Genomic DNA, 12625 nt, shown 5'->3' on the forward strand with positions numbered 1-12625 from the left:
TCTCTCTTTGTTCTTTGTCCTTACTAGCAATGTCTGCATCTTTGAGTTTTTCTTCATTCTGCATTTTTTCTGCAGATCCTAGGTTTTAAACTTATCACTAATTCTATAGTGTTAATTCTGCTCTTTATTGCTTTTAATGCAGATTTCTATTCTACTATTGCATTTTTAATCTCCTTAAAATCTTTATCATGTCAAACTCCTGTTTTTATTTCTACCTGCCTCTCAGCCAACTTCCTTCTTATCTCAACTTATTTTAATATAATCTCATCTTTCATCTCTTTATTCAGAGGCTGTAGTTTTCATTTCTATTAAGATTACAAAGCAGACAATTTCAGCAATTTCTGTTTCCTTTAGTGAGTTTTTAAACTGTTCTTTTGCTGCATCTTGATCACTCTTTCCTCCTTTTAATGTGCACAACATTTTCATTGGAACCATTTATTTTTCTGTTTTCAGTGTTGTTATCTTTAAACAAACGGGTAACTATCGATGGTTGACTGAGGACTATCATTTCCTTCCACTCAGCCCTAGATTACTGTTAAAGTCTTCTTCCCAGATCTGGAGCAAAAAGTTGGTTGATATTTATGCCTCAATGTCAAATTTATGGTGTCTAGGGGTCAGTGATGATGTTGAGGTATTTAACATCTATTCTTGAGGTATCCTTGACTTGCTGTGAGGAGGCAACATACTGTAGTAATTAGGATATTAGATGTACTGTATACATGAAAATGGTGCATTCAAATTCTGGGTCTACCAATTGTTAGAAGAGTCATTTAACCTCTACAAGACCTACTTTACTCTACCTGTGAAATGGACACTATAATAGCACATGCCTTATGGCATCATATGAGAATTGATACTGATATCAAACCTATATTGTTCTGAAGTACTTCAAACATTAACTCACAGAATTGTCCCAACTATTTTATACTCATTTTATAGGTGAAGAAATTGAGGTAGCAACAAATTAAGCAATTTGCCCAAGGTTACATAGCTTGTAAGATGTAAAAATGGCATTAGAATCCAGGCCACCTGGTTTGCAGTGAGTGCTCTGTATTTAGCATCTGATAAATATTTGCTATTATTATTACTAGGAGGAACATGTATTTATAGATAATTGAAAGTAGTGAGAGGTCCTTCCATTTCCTGAAACAATAAAGGCAAAACTTGGAGTTCTACTAACATGCATTTTTTTTTTTCTTTTCACATTCTATTCTAAGATGAAAATATGCTATAGCTTAACTTCTTTGCCAATGGATGTGTAGGATTCCTGAAAATTGTAATCCCTGAAATTATTTAGAAGATGTCCAAACTGGGGAATCTGAAATCTGGAGTGGAATATATGTACATGTGCATGTGTGTGTGTGTGTGTGTGTGTGTGTGTAATCCTTCTCATATGATACACACATCACTCACAAACACACATACACAGCTACTTTAGAATCCATGTTCCATGTTTTATTTGATAGGGCTGTAGCTATACAATATATCTGGTGGTTGGTGGTTGTCACAGATTCTGCTTTTCCAAGCCAAGGCATAGGCAAGTGTGTTGATGAGCCTCTGCATTGTCCTTCACATTGGCAGTTTTGATCTGCAAGTGACAAGGTATATGTTAATGTCACCTGACAATTGTTTTTCTCTTTTCCACTCCATGAATATTATAATTAGAGGAAATTCCTCTAAGATTTTGGCAGTAGATTAGTTGTCAATCTTAGTTTCTTGGTTTATTATGCACTCTCATCTCTTTCTGTGTTTTCCTAGATATTTATGATGAAAATCACGAAGTCTAAGATACGGAATGCACTTCAATCGCTTTCTTAAGCAGCTCTCTCCTAACTTCCACCTCTGCTTTCCAACTGCACACACACACACACACACACACACACACAGTTGGAGGACTTGAATATATATTAATGTCAATGCAATATAACGACAATGAGAATAATGTTAACATTATATGAAAAAAAAAAGAATAGAATAATGTCCTTGAGAAATCTTGCTCTGTGCCCTTAGGTCTGTGATGGCAGGAGGGTCTAAATCAAAATAGATATTGATGCAGATAGATTCGTGGATTGGAGGGTTAAAATTTTTCAGAAAATTTCTCTTAATTGCCAGAATTATCAGCAAAAAGTAAGATATGAGGCCATTTACAGAGAGTGAAAGAGGTTAAGACTGGGCTTGTGCTATTAGAGACCTGGAAAAAGTTTGCAAAAGCTACTGCTTGAGATGGAGAAGAGCCATAGTTTTATTAGGATAAACATCTGCCCAGTGTAACAGACAAAAATAATGGTGGCTTAAACAAGGAAGAAGTGTATATCACTTTCATGCAATAATCTCTGCGTAAGCAACACAAACTTATTTAGTGACCCCATAGTCTTGGGGAACAAAACTTTCTGTTTGCTTGATCTGTGTTTTTCTGCCTTTTCTGAAATCATCCTAGATCATTTTTCACCCATTTCAGGCAAGAAGAAGGAGGATGAAGGGCATAAGGACAGCAAATCTGATGCCTTTAAGGCCACTCACAGGAAGTTTAAAACATTCCTTTATAGAAAGCTCAACATGGTCACACCAGCTGCAAGGGAGGCTGGGAACTGTAGTCATCAGCTGGGCAGCCATATGTACAATGAAAACTTAGTAGTTTCCTTACTAAAGTAGGAATGTGAGAATGGAAATTGGAGGAAGCAACAGTCTATGACATAATCAATGGGGGCCATCTGTTCACAGGTCCCAGCAAAGTCATGGAGGGAGCCAAGTGTGTTTCTGAAAGTTTTCCTTTTTTTCAGTTACCCTCACTTTCATTGTTTTCATGATTTTCCCCAGATGCTTAGGGACTTTATCTGCTATGTGGGGCAGGAATATTAAGATCTATCTCAGCTTCCCATTTACATTATACTTTCAGGTGGTCAACTGACCTCTGCTTGGACATTTCCAGAGCAAGAACTCAGGACTCCATTGGATCATTGGACAATTCTAATTTTCAGAGTTTTCTTTTTTCAATTAATTTGATGATGTTGTTATAAATTAAAATATGCAAAGTCCATTGCATATTCATCAGTCATTCCCCCTTTCTTCCCTGCTAACAAACTCCAATTTGTTCAGACAGTACGTGGAGATCCTTTGATTACACGGCATTTAGACTCTTCCCCCAGAATGCATTATGATTGATGCAGTCATCACTGTATCATTTCCCTTGGCCAGACATGTTCCCCAGTTAAGAGACAATAGGAGAAATCAGGGAACTGGTGAACTAGAGATTCTTCTTCCTTAATTAAAAAAAAAAAAGTAATTATGCTAGTAATATTGGTTAAAGAAATGCAAAATTTTTAAAAAAATTATGGAGAAAGCAGGCAAAATCAACTAACAACTTAGTTAGACTGGTTGGATACCACATACATTGATGCTATACAATTAGCAACCTTAACTGACTGCAGCAATCAGATTTGGAACTTGGAACTCATCTAGAAACCAAGAAATTAGAGTCAGTGCCTGGGGACAGGATACACACTGACCTAGCTGCATTCAAGAGAGAATTTCTGGATCTAGAAACACAGTGGTCCTGGAGAAAGTAGAGAGGGTTAAGAGGTCCAGGACAACATGAAAGAGACAGGTAGGGAAATAAGAGTACATCTAGTAGAGAGACCATCAGGTAGACAATCCCTGTTGGATGACTCACAAGGAGGATGAAAAACTTTTGGGTTTGTTTAATCCAAAACAGGGGATTCCATTCTTTAAGAGGCCTCCTTAGGCCTATAAATAAATAAATATAGCAAGAAACTAAGGAAGGAATTTAGATACAGAACTTTTCAGGGACATGGTTTTTGGAGCTCTAGTCCTAAGAAAGGACAGCATGTATTTGAACTAGGGTATAGAACCGTTTGAAGGTTACTTCTCAACATTGGAAAACACTGGCATAGAAACATCATCCCCTCACTCTTCCTTACTCTTCATCTCCTCTCATTTATTCCAGGGTCACCTGTGCCTTGATCTTTGACTTCATTCTTTATTTTGCCTATGATGCTGCCTTTTAGATTCAGGGCTTACACTTGACTGTCAACACTCCCTAAAAACTTTGCCTCTAATATTCTTTAGCTCTTTGCTTATTTATTTGTTTTCTGGCAGCTTACAATTTAATCCCCAGCCTGAATGTAGTTCTGTGTAGCTGGCACCTTGGTCAGGCTTGCCCACTCCCCAGTCTGGGTGGGATTTGATAAAGGGTCAGGCAGATTGCTGTCATCATGTGTTGTTGTCCTAGCTTTGTCACTTTCCCCAGATTGGGGATATCTGAACCCCAAGATACTTTGGTGTATCAAGAACCAGTTTCAGAGATAGGGAAGATTCTTTCATGGTGAAAAACTGAGGCTCCCTGCTTTATTGTTAGAAAACAATGAGGCAAAGACCAATTGCTACCGGTGTTACAATAAACAGCCTTCTGAGAACCCTGGTGACATGCTGAGGAGTAGTGGTTGCTTTGTTGATATTCTCACTTTGGGTTGGGCATTTCTAGCAATAGAGAGAGTGGAATGTTTTCTTTCCCTGATTATATTAGTTGAGACAATACCAGAGGCTTGATACTCCACTTGGCATCTAGTCATATCATCCTGTCTTGTTCTACTTGTCAAACAAGTTTGAAACTGTCACCAGCATCCTGACCAATTCACCCTGCCTTGTATTTCTTGGCCCCAGACATCTGGAGAGTTGAGGCCCTGCCATCAGATCTCAAATTTTCATTCCCTCTAAGTCCCAGCAATGGCATGTCCCTGCTTGAAAGGAAAAGATATTGGATGTATGATCATCCCGTCTCTGAACTCCCAATTCTCAGTCACATTTCATTTTCTCCTTCAAAAATGATTAGGTGCTCTGCTAGAGTGGTCTTTGTGCCCTGACCTGGACTTTTCACTATGTTTTCTGGCTTAACTCGCTCATACTTTCTCTGTGTCCCCTTTGACATCAATAAGTTATTCCTGTTCTCTTCCCTAGTATTCTCAATTCCCTTTTCATTCTTTCTATCTCTCAACCTCTGTCCCTCCTTTGCATGTGCTTCCATTTTCTAAAACTCTTTATATATCCTATATGGTAATTTTCCCCTAGTGGTGGCAGGAAAGAGACAACAAGCTATTGCAAGCTTTCCTTCCAAGATTCATAATTACATTTCAACAACAACAAAAAAATATTGATTGCTAAGCATTCTCTCACTGGTGATAAAGTGATCAAAAAGGCAATTCCCGTCCCAGAAGTGCTCACTGTTTTATGTAAGACAAAAACAAAAACAAAACACAGACAGATGTATGAACAAATGCAATACAATGGGGTAAATATTATAGGAGAGTTATGCATAGAAACTGTAAGAATGTTAATGGTGGGGCAATATATTCTGGCTGAAGAGTAAGAGAAAGTTATAGATGAAATCCAATAATTAAATGCCTTTCCCCCAATATACTCAAGAAACATATTGCAAAGTATAGAATGCTAGAAATAAGGGTATTCCTTGTTTTATCTGTGAAAAAAATAGACCTCAAGACTCTGAGTGACTTGCCCAGAGTCACTGAACATGTTATGATAACGCTTGGATCTTATGTTTCAGGAAGATTAACACTAGTTGCTCCAATAGACAAAGCCTCACAATCCAGCAGCTTAATGTAACAAAAGGGTCTCCTTCTTCCCTTATTTGAAACTGATGTGGGCTAGGTGGTCTTCAGCCGCTGTGTGGATGTGCTATTTGCAACACATGGCCTCCAAAATTGTTCTAACAGGAGAAGAGAGAGGTAAAGGAGACATACGGATACTTAATTTTTGCCTTGCCCTTGAAGTGACAGATGTCACTTTCTCTCACAATTCATTGGTATACACAAGCCTTAATGCCCTGATATGAGAAATGTATTAGAATACCTGAGATTCACTGGGTGCAAACTATCTTTGCCACACCTGACCTCCCTTGGGAATCCTGCTTCTACTATCAATAGGTATTCTTCAATGCATGCTGCTGGTGATGGTAGTGGAGCAGGATGATTGGGATGGATGGATGGACAGATGGATGGATAAATGTGAGATATCTTTTACCTCATTGATCATCATTATTTCAGCTGATCATCTTAGCTAGGCTGGTGTTTACTTTTTTCCTTACATTTTTAATGCATTGACACTGATGCTTTTCAGCTGAAGGGCATGACCATCGTTGTGCCCAATGGAATTCAAAAGAATTTTGAAAGTGCAGCATGGGACATCGTTGTGTTAATCATTTTGTGACTAGTACTGCAGAATAAAATGACTGGTATAGTAAATAATAGCATTAGAGCTATCTTCGAAAGAAAAGGTCAATATTATACCTGCTTGCTGATAGGAGAGATTAATATACTCTTGCTATTATTAATAATAGTAATTAGACTCTATTGCTTTAGCTGATCCATAGGTCCCATTTACAGCAACAGCCTAATGTTCTTCCTGAACATGACTTGGCATATTTCAGCACATCATTGCAAATCAGTGCCAGGATCTTCTAATCATTTTATTTGCTTTTTGGCACTTGGATTTTGTATTTGTATTGGGCTTACTTTTTCACCATTGAAACAGTTAGCAGGGAATTTTGTATGAAAAGTGGAAAACCTTTTCATAACAACATTTCCTATTGGGGGAGTGTAACTATAGATCTTTGTATATTTTGCATCATTTAGCACAGCTGCTGTTCAAATTAAGAGAACAGGCATCCTTATCAGGACAATTAACACTTGCAGCAGAAAATTCTTCTTAACCATGAGGGAAAAAAAGTTTAAATTGAGGTTGTCAAACAAGGAAACCTTCTCAGTATTAGAAGCATAGACAGAAGAGAGGAAAATGAAATACTGGCTGTTTGATGACCAGATAATCAACCGCCTTTTTGTTACAATTTCTCTCTCAAGATCACATTTGAATACTGTGCAAAGGGTTTGCAGGCATAAAATGTGCCAGGACGGATGATCCTTTTTTAAAGGCAAAACATATGCAAGGTAATTTTAGGAGTTCCCTCGTGCCAGTAAATCCCCTCCATGTTCTTTCCTCTGCTTTGGATTCTCACTAATATTTCCAATTTTGGATTAAGGCACTAAAGGCCTCTGTTAAAATAAACCAGTGTTACCTAGCAAGGGTAAACCATTTCCTCTTTATCACTAATGTCTTACTGTGAATAATTAAATTGAGATTTCTTCCCATAGTGAAGCCTTAAGAAATAATAGTGGTGATGTTTGAAAACTGAAAATTGATGGATGGCATGTCAGAGTATACAATGCCAACTGAGTTATTTATCTATTTGTTTCTTAGACTAATCATGTGAGATAAGGTTGGCAGAAGGGAAGGTCCTTCTCATCAAACAGAGGAAGAAACTGAAGCTCTGACTGGTGAATGAATTCAAGGAATGGATTAAAGAGTAAGTAAGCAGCGGGGAAGGGGAAGGAGAAGTGAGACAGCATATGGGAGAGTCAGTTCTTACTGAACTGGTATCGAGCATGTTGAATAGCTAAGGCGACTTTGAGGGTTTGAAGGGTCTTGAGGATGTTTACACTAGAGAAAGAGGCTGCTAACAGTAATTGCATTATCTACCTTTTCTTAAGTGTCTATTACCTGCTAAGCACAAGACTAGAATCTTCCACACTCTATTCCATTTCATCTTCTCTATAATCCTGCAAGGTGGATTATATTCCATATTTACCGATGAGGAAACAAGGATTTAGAAAATTAAAAAATCTTTCTCAAGGTGACTCAAATAAAAGTGGCAAAATATTTTCCTATTCCTAAGCACCACATTCTCACAGCCACACGGTACCATGCAAGAGAGCAAGCAAAGAAAAGGTCATGGCTGGGCCTTGAAAACAAATTTCCCTTTCTTCACATCTGTCTCAGGCTTGGCTTCTCTGCCCTTCACCTTTCCATTAACTCTGTAATCCTGCAAAGAACAAAAATTGGATCACACCCTGACCAAAGGGAGGGTTTAAAAATTTCTACCTGGATACACTTTTTCAGCTTTCAAAGTTTCTCATCTCCTTTCAGGTTCATTCTGTGGAATATTTCACATGTTTATTTCAGTCACTTTTCTATTGCTGCTGAAGTAAAATAATGAGTTTGGTTATTTTTTTAATAACAAGGCAGTTTTTCCTCCCTTATTGAGGAGTATGGTTGTCTAATAGTTCCTTCCTATGTCAAAAAATTACCCCCAATTACCTTTAGATACAAAGCAACCAGTCAAAAGTTTCTGACCTGATTTTCCTCCCAAGCAAGAAGTCATTAAGGGCAAAGAGTGAGTGATATAATAGAAGACAGGCAGCTTAATTTTCCCTTAGCATTTACTACCACAGTTGCGGTAAACCCGAATTACACTCTCCTTGATTGAAAGGTGGCCACCTCTTGGGTGAAATATGGCAGCTGCCTAACAGTGTACATTAATAAAACATGATCGTTTAAGAAGCAGAGTGTAATGATGAGCTGATGTATTTAATTGACAACGCAACAGGGGCTCAGCAGGCTCAGGGGCATTTTTTGAATTTTCATCTTTCTGTTGAGTGACCTTGAGCGGGCTGCTTAATTTCTCCATTACTCAGTCTCCTCATCTGTAAAATGGGGATGATAACACTTACCTAGCTCACAGAGGCATCATCAAAATTAACTCCAGCAAAGTCCTCGGAGATCCCTGGATGAATGGTGCCATGTGATTACAAATGATTAGTATCCTTATTATTCTGACAGTCGACCATAAGGCCCACCAATCAAATACAGTTCTAACTGAACTGAACAGAGAGATGGATTCTGCAACTGCACTCGGTGGCAGTTTGCCCTGAAGATAAAGTCTGTCACACACAATGTCTCCCCAGAGCAAGCTTAAGCTGGTAGCAGTATTGATGTAGGTGGTCTGCCTGCCAGGATGCACAGGGACGGTTTAACTAGAGCTAATTATGGCCAGCAATAATGTCAGAGCCAGAATTCACCTCTGATTATGAGGAGATGTTCAAAGAAACTATTTCTAAACCAGATAATCAGGCAGAATTTTCTGCACCGTTGGTATGGGTAGCATTCTGAAAGATGTCAGGGCACCTCAAATTTCAGAGCAAGGAGACTTGCAATACTTTTCTAGAGGGGAAGAGAACCAGAGAGAATTGTTAAGCTTCCAAACTGCCCATTGTGACATTCATCCCTTATTTATCTTGGCTATTTTTTTGACTGTTATCCAAATGTTATATGCTTGTACTTAGGATAGGAATGAAGGGATGGAGGGAATTGGCAAGCAAGATGAGTTTAAGATGGAGCTCCCAACTTCACAGGAGCTTTTGATCTAAGAGAGAGCAAGAGAGACGTGTGCAAATGAAATATAGAGAGTAGAGGAAGTGGAACTTTGAGGATGCTGTGAGCCAATGCTGAGTGTAGGTGCTTTGATGGGGTGTCTTGATGTTCTTAATCATAACATCATAAGGGAGAAAATTGTGTGATGTGACAGTGAAAATGTCCTCATTTCCATGACTACCACTTTAGTGAATGTTACTATCATTTCTCCACTGGGCTACTCTGATAAAGTTTTGGCTGGTGTCCCTGTCTCAACTGTTGCCCTCATGTAGTCTTTTCAACACACACCAGATTACTCAGAGCAAGTAACTCTTCTGCTTGGGTCTTTTAAGACTTCCTTCCCCATTGCTCTTCGGATCCAATTTAAACTCTTGCCATTGCTTCCTGTTTTTTTATTGCTCACCTCTAAACTAATCTTATTCCAAAATCCAGCTGTTCTCTAATCTCCATCCATGCTAGTTTCCTTTCAGTTCCCTGAAAGCCAAGCCCATTCCTGCCCCAGGGCCTTTGCATGTGTCTTTCTTGCCTGGAAGTTGTTTCCCTCGGTGACTTCCACTGGCTAGACAACAATCCTTAGAACTTTTCAATGTAAATATCACATATTCAGAAAGCCTTATCGAAATCATCTTTTCCCCCTACATTGCCAACATTCTCTTCATTGTTGTTCCCCTTCATAGCATTTTTAAAAATCTGTAGGTATTCATTCATTTATTCCCTCTTTCATTCGTTTACTTGTTGATGGGTCTGTCCCTTAGAGAAGGTACCTCTCAGAGGGAAATAACTTGCCCTCACCCCTTATTTACTAGTGCCCATCACAATACCTGGCACAAACAAATATAAGTTTTCATAATGTTGTTGAATAACCACTACCTTTACTGAGAGGTGCCAAAGATAACAGCTTGGATTTAGTGAGAACTGGATTTGAACACAAGCCTCCCTGGTTCTGAAATCAGGGCAGGTCCCATTGTTCCCTGATTTGGGGGGTTGGATGAGCAATCCAAATGAAGAGGTCGATCATAAATCCTCTCTCAGTGGCACTGAACATGGATTGGCTTAAAAGGCAGTTTTGGGAAATTGAATCTAAGAGAAAGTCCCAAATTATGAAGAACATTTGTTAAGTATTGAGAATTCAGCGATGACTTTCTAAAGGAGGGTTAGTAAAAACCTTGAAAGGGATAAGCCAAAACAATCTATTTCTGCCCTTCTTAGAAAAATTTCCCATTTATTTTCCAACTGCTTCTTGCCTGTGGCAACTCAGTCTTTGGCTTCTGATTATTGTTTCCTGGAGGAAAGTTTAGGGAGTGTGAAAATCATTTCACTTTAGATTCATTTCAATTCATTTAAGAACCTTGCATATTCAAGAGTCTAAATAAATAGCAAAACCTTTTGAACTAAAACATGTAAAAGATTGTGGCTTTTCTTTTCTCAAACTTTGACATATAATATGTGATATTTTATTTGTGGGTTGAAACACTTTCATAATTAATACAATCAAACAGGGTAACTCTTAAAAATGAGATAAAAGTTCAAATAGAAGTGTGGTTCTTTCCTTGCCAAAATTAAACACAAAGCATTTGTGTATAGATGGGCAGGATTTTCTACCATAATAAGAATACTTTCCCAGAAAGACAGTTTTTTTTTGTTTTTGGTTTGTTTGCCTTCTCCCCCCCCCCCCCCTTAGGATTGTTTTGCTGAAAGGTTTCTAGTTGCCTATGATGATAGTAAAAAGATTTAAAAATAAAGCCATATATGTATTTAAGTCATCAAATATCAACCAGAGCAATCAAAACAACCACAAAGACATATGAAGATGAAATTTCAAATATTGTGGCACAGCTGTGGACTGCTGGGCAACAAAGAAATCAACTAAAATCAGAAGTGTTAGTTAAAATAGAATTGTATGTCTGTGTCCCAGAGACTAGGATGCCTTCAGTACCAAGAGAAGTACTGGGTATTAAAAGATAAAACAAGTCTTTCTTGACTCTTAGGGACTGGTGGTGATGACAGGGAGGGCAATTATAAAGTGGTCAGATTTAGGATGGAAGTAGTCACAGGAGTCTATGTGAAGACAGAAGATAGAGCCCTACATCCAGCATGGCAGAATCATAACAGACTTCCTAGAGGAGGCACTATCTGCACTGAATCTTAAAGGAATTTTTTAATTTTCAAGAACATCACAGCAGAATAAGAGTACCTGAAGCTTCCTTTTGCTTGTCAGCACACTCCTTTCTATTGCAACTGGATTTCTCCTCTGGTGGAGGACATTACTTTCCCACCCAAGTTCCAAACTCATATTTCTTTAGACAGGAAATTATTTCTCTATTTCCAGCAACCATTTGAAAAATTCTAGTGAAAGATCCTGATTTTCCTTGGTTAAGTTTCCTTCCTAGCCGCAAGCCAATCAGTTTAACCAAGGAAGTGGTGTTCTCTAGCTTTGGCCCATTCAATGTACCTAGAATACTAGATATCTAAGATGGCAGCTTTTATTTAAAACCTGTGATGTAATATGCTGATGAGAAAGGCCTTAAAAGAGAAGGAAAAAGAAGCTTTTACCAGATGAAGCATAAAGGATTGTTAACTGAATGAAATAGTTGATACTTCTAGGGACTATCTCCCAACCTACTAGTGGTTAAAGTAATTAAGCCATTCTGGCTATATTTTAGGTCTCATTTACCTATTGAGAGACTGTCAAGCAAGAAGAAACGAATACTTGCTAAGTTATTTTCTGGGCTAAAACCTTTACTAGGTGTTCTACTTTTGTCATCTCATAAAAATTCTTACTACAACCTTCGAAGATAGGTATTAATTTGAGGAACAGAGAGGTTAAATAACTCTTAGATGATCACATGGATTAGGAAGTCACAGAGATTTAATTTGTTTTTAATTAACCATTCTATGTTCCCTGCTCTACACCACGTGGGGTCTTCAGAAAACAATGTTTGTAGCATAATGCATAATCTTCCAAATGACCAGAGGTGTGCAGATAGGAGCATTGTTTTGTTTTCTTTTTTGCTGACTTTATGATAAGATGGCCTTCTTTTTTCAGATTTTAATGTGCTGGGTCAGGAGAAAATATATAATGAGTGCTCTGGATTTTCTGTCTTTTGAGCTGATTCTGTAAGACGTGTCACATGTCTCTTCCTTAGAGAGAGTAATTAATGGACTGTATTGTTAGTTCCATATGATACCATTTCTGGAAAAATTTCTCTTTAGGTACACAGTGCAGGAGTGTGGAGAGAGGGGAGGAGGGACACTTGTAAATTTCTGCATTCATATTGAACATTTTGTCAATAGGATGGCAAAAGAAAACATAAATAATGAAATGGGA

General features: G+C 38.1%; 1 long non-coding RNA gene across 1 annotated transcript in view; it reads left to right on the forward strand.

Annotated features, from left to right (window-relative positions):
- LOC309627350 overlaps positions 1 to 12625 on the forward strand; it is an 88730-nt gene that overhangs the window by 34188 nt on the left and 41917 nt on the right. The window contains exon 2 of the long non-coding RNA XR_014243693.1: positions 7288 to 7393. This is a non-coding gene — a long non-coding RNA (uncharacterized lncRNA). The remainder of the gene's footprint in view (positions 1 to 7287; positions 7394 to 12625) is intronic.

Source organism: Balaenoptera borealis (genome assembly GCF_965194805.1).
Source record: "Balaenoptera borealis genome assembly, chromosome: 4".
Taxonomy (NCBI): domain Eukaryota; kingdom Metazoa; phylum Chordata; class Mammalia; order Artiodactyla; family Balaenopteridae; genus Balaenoptera; species Balaenoptera borealis.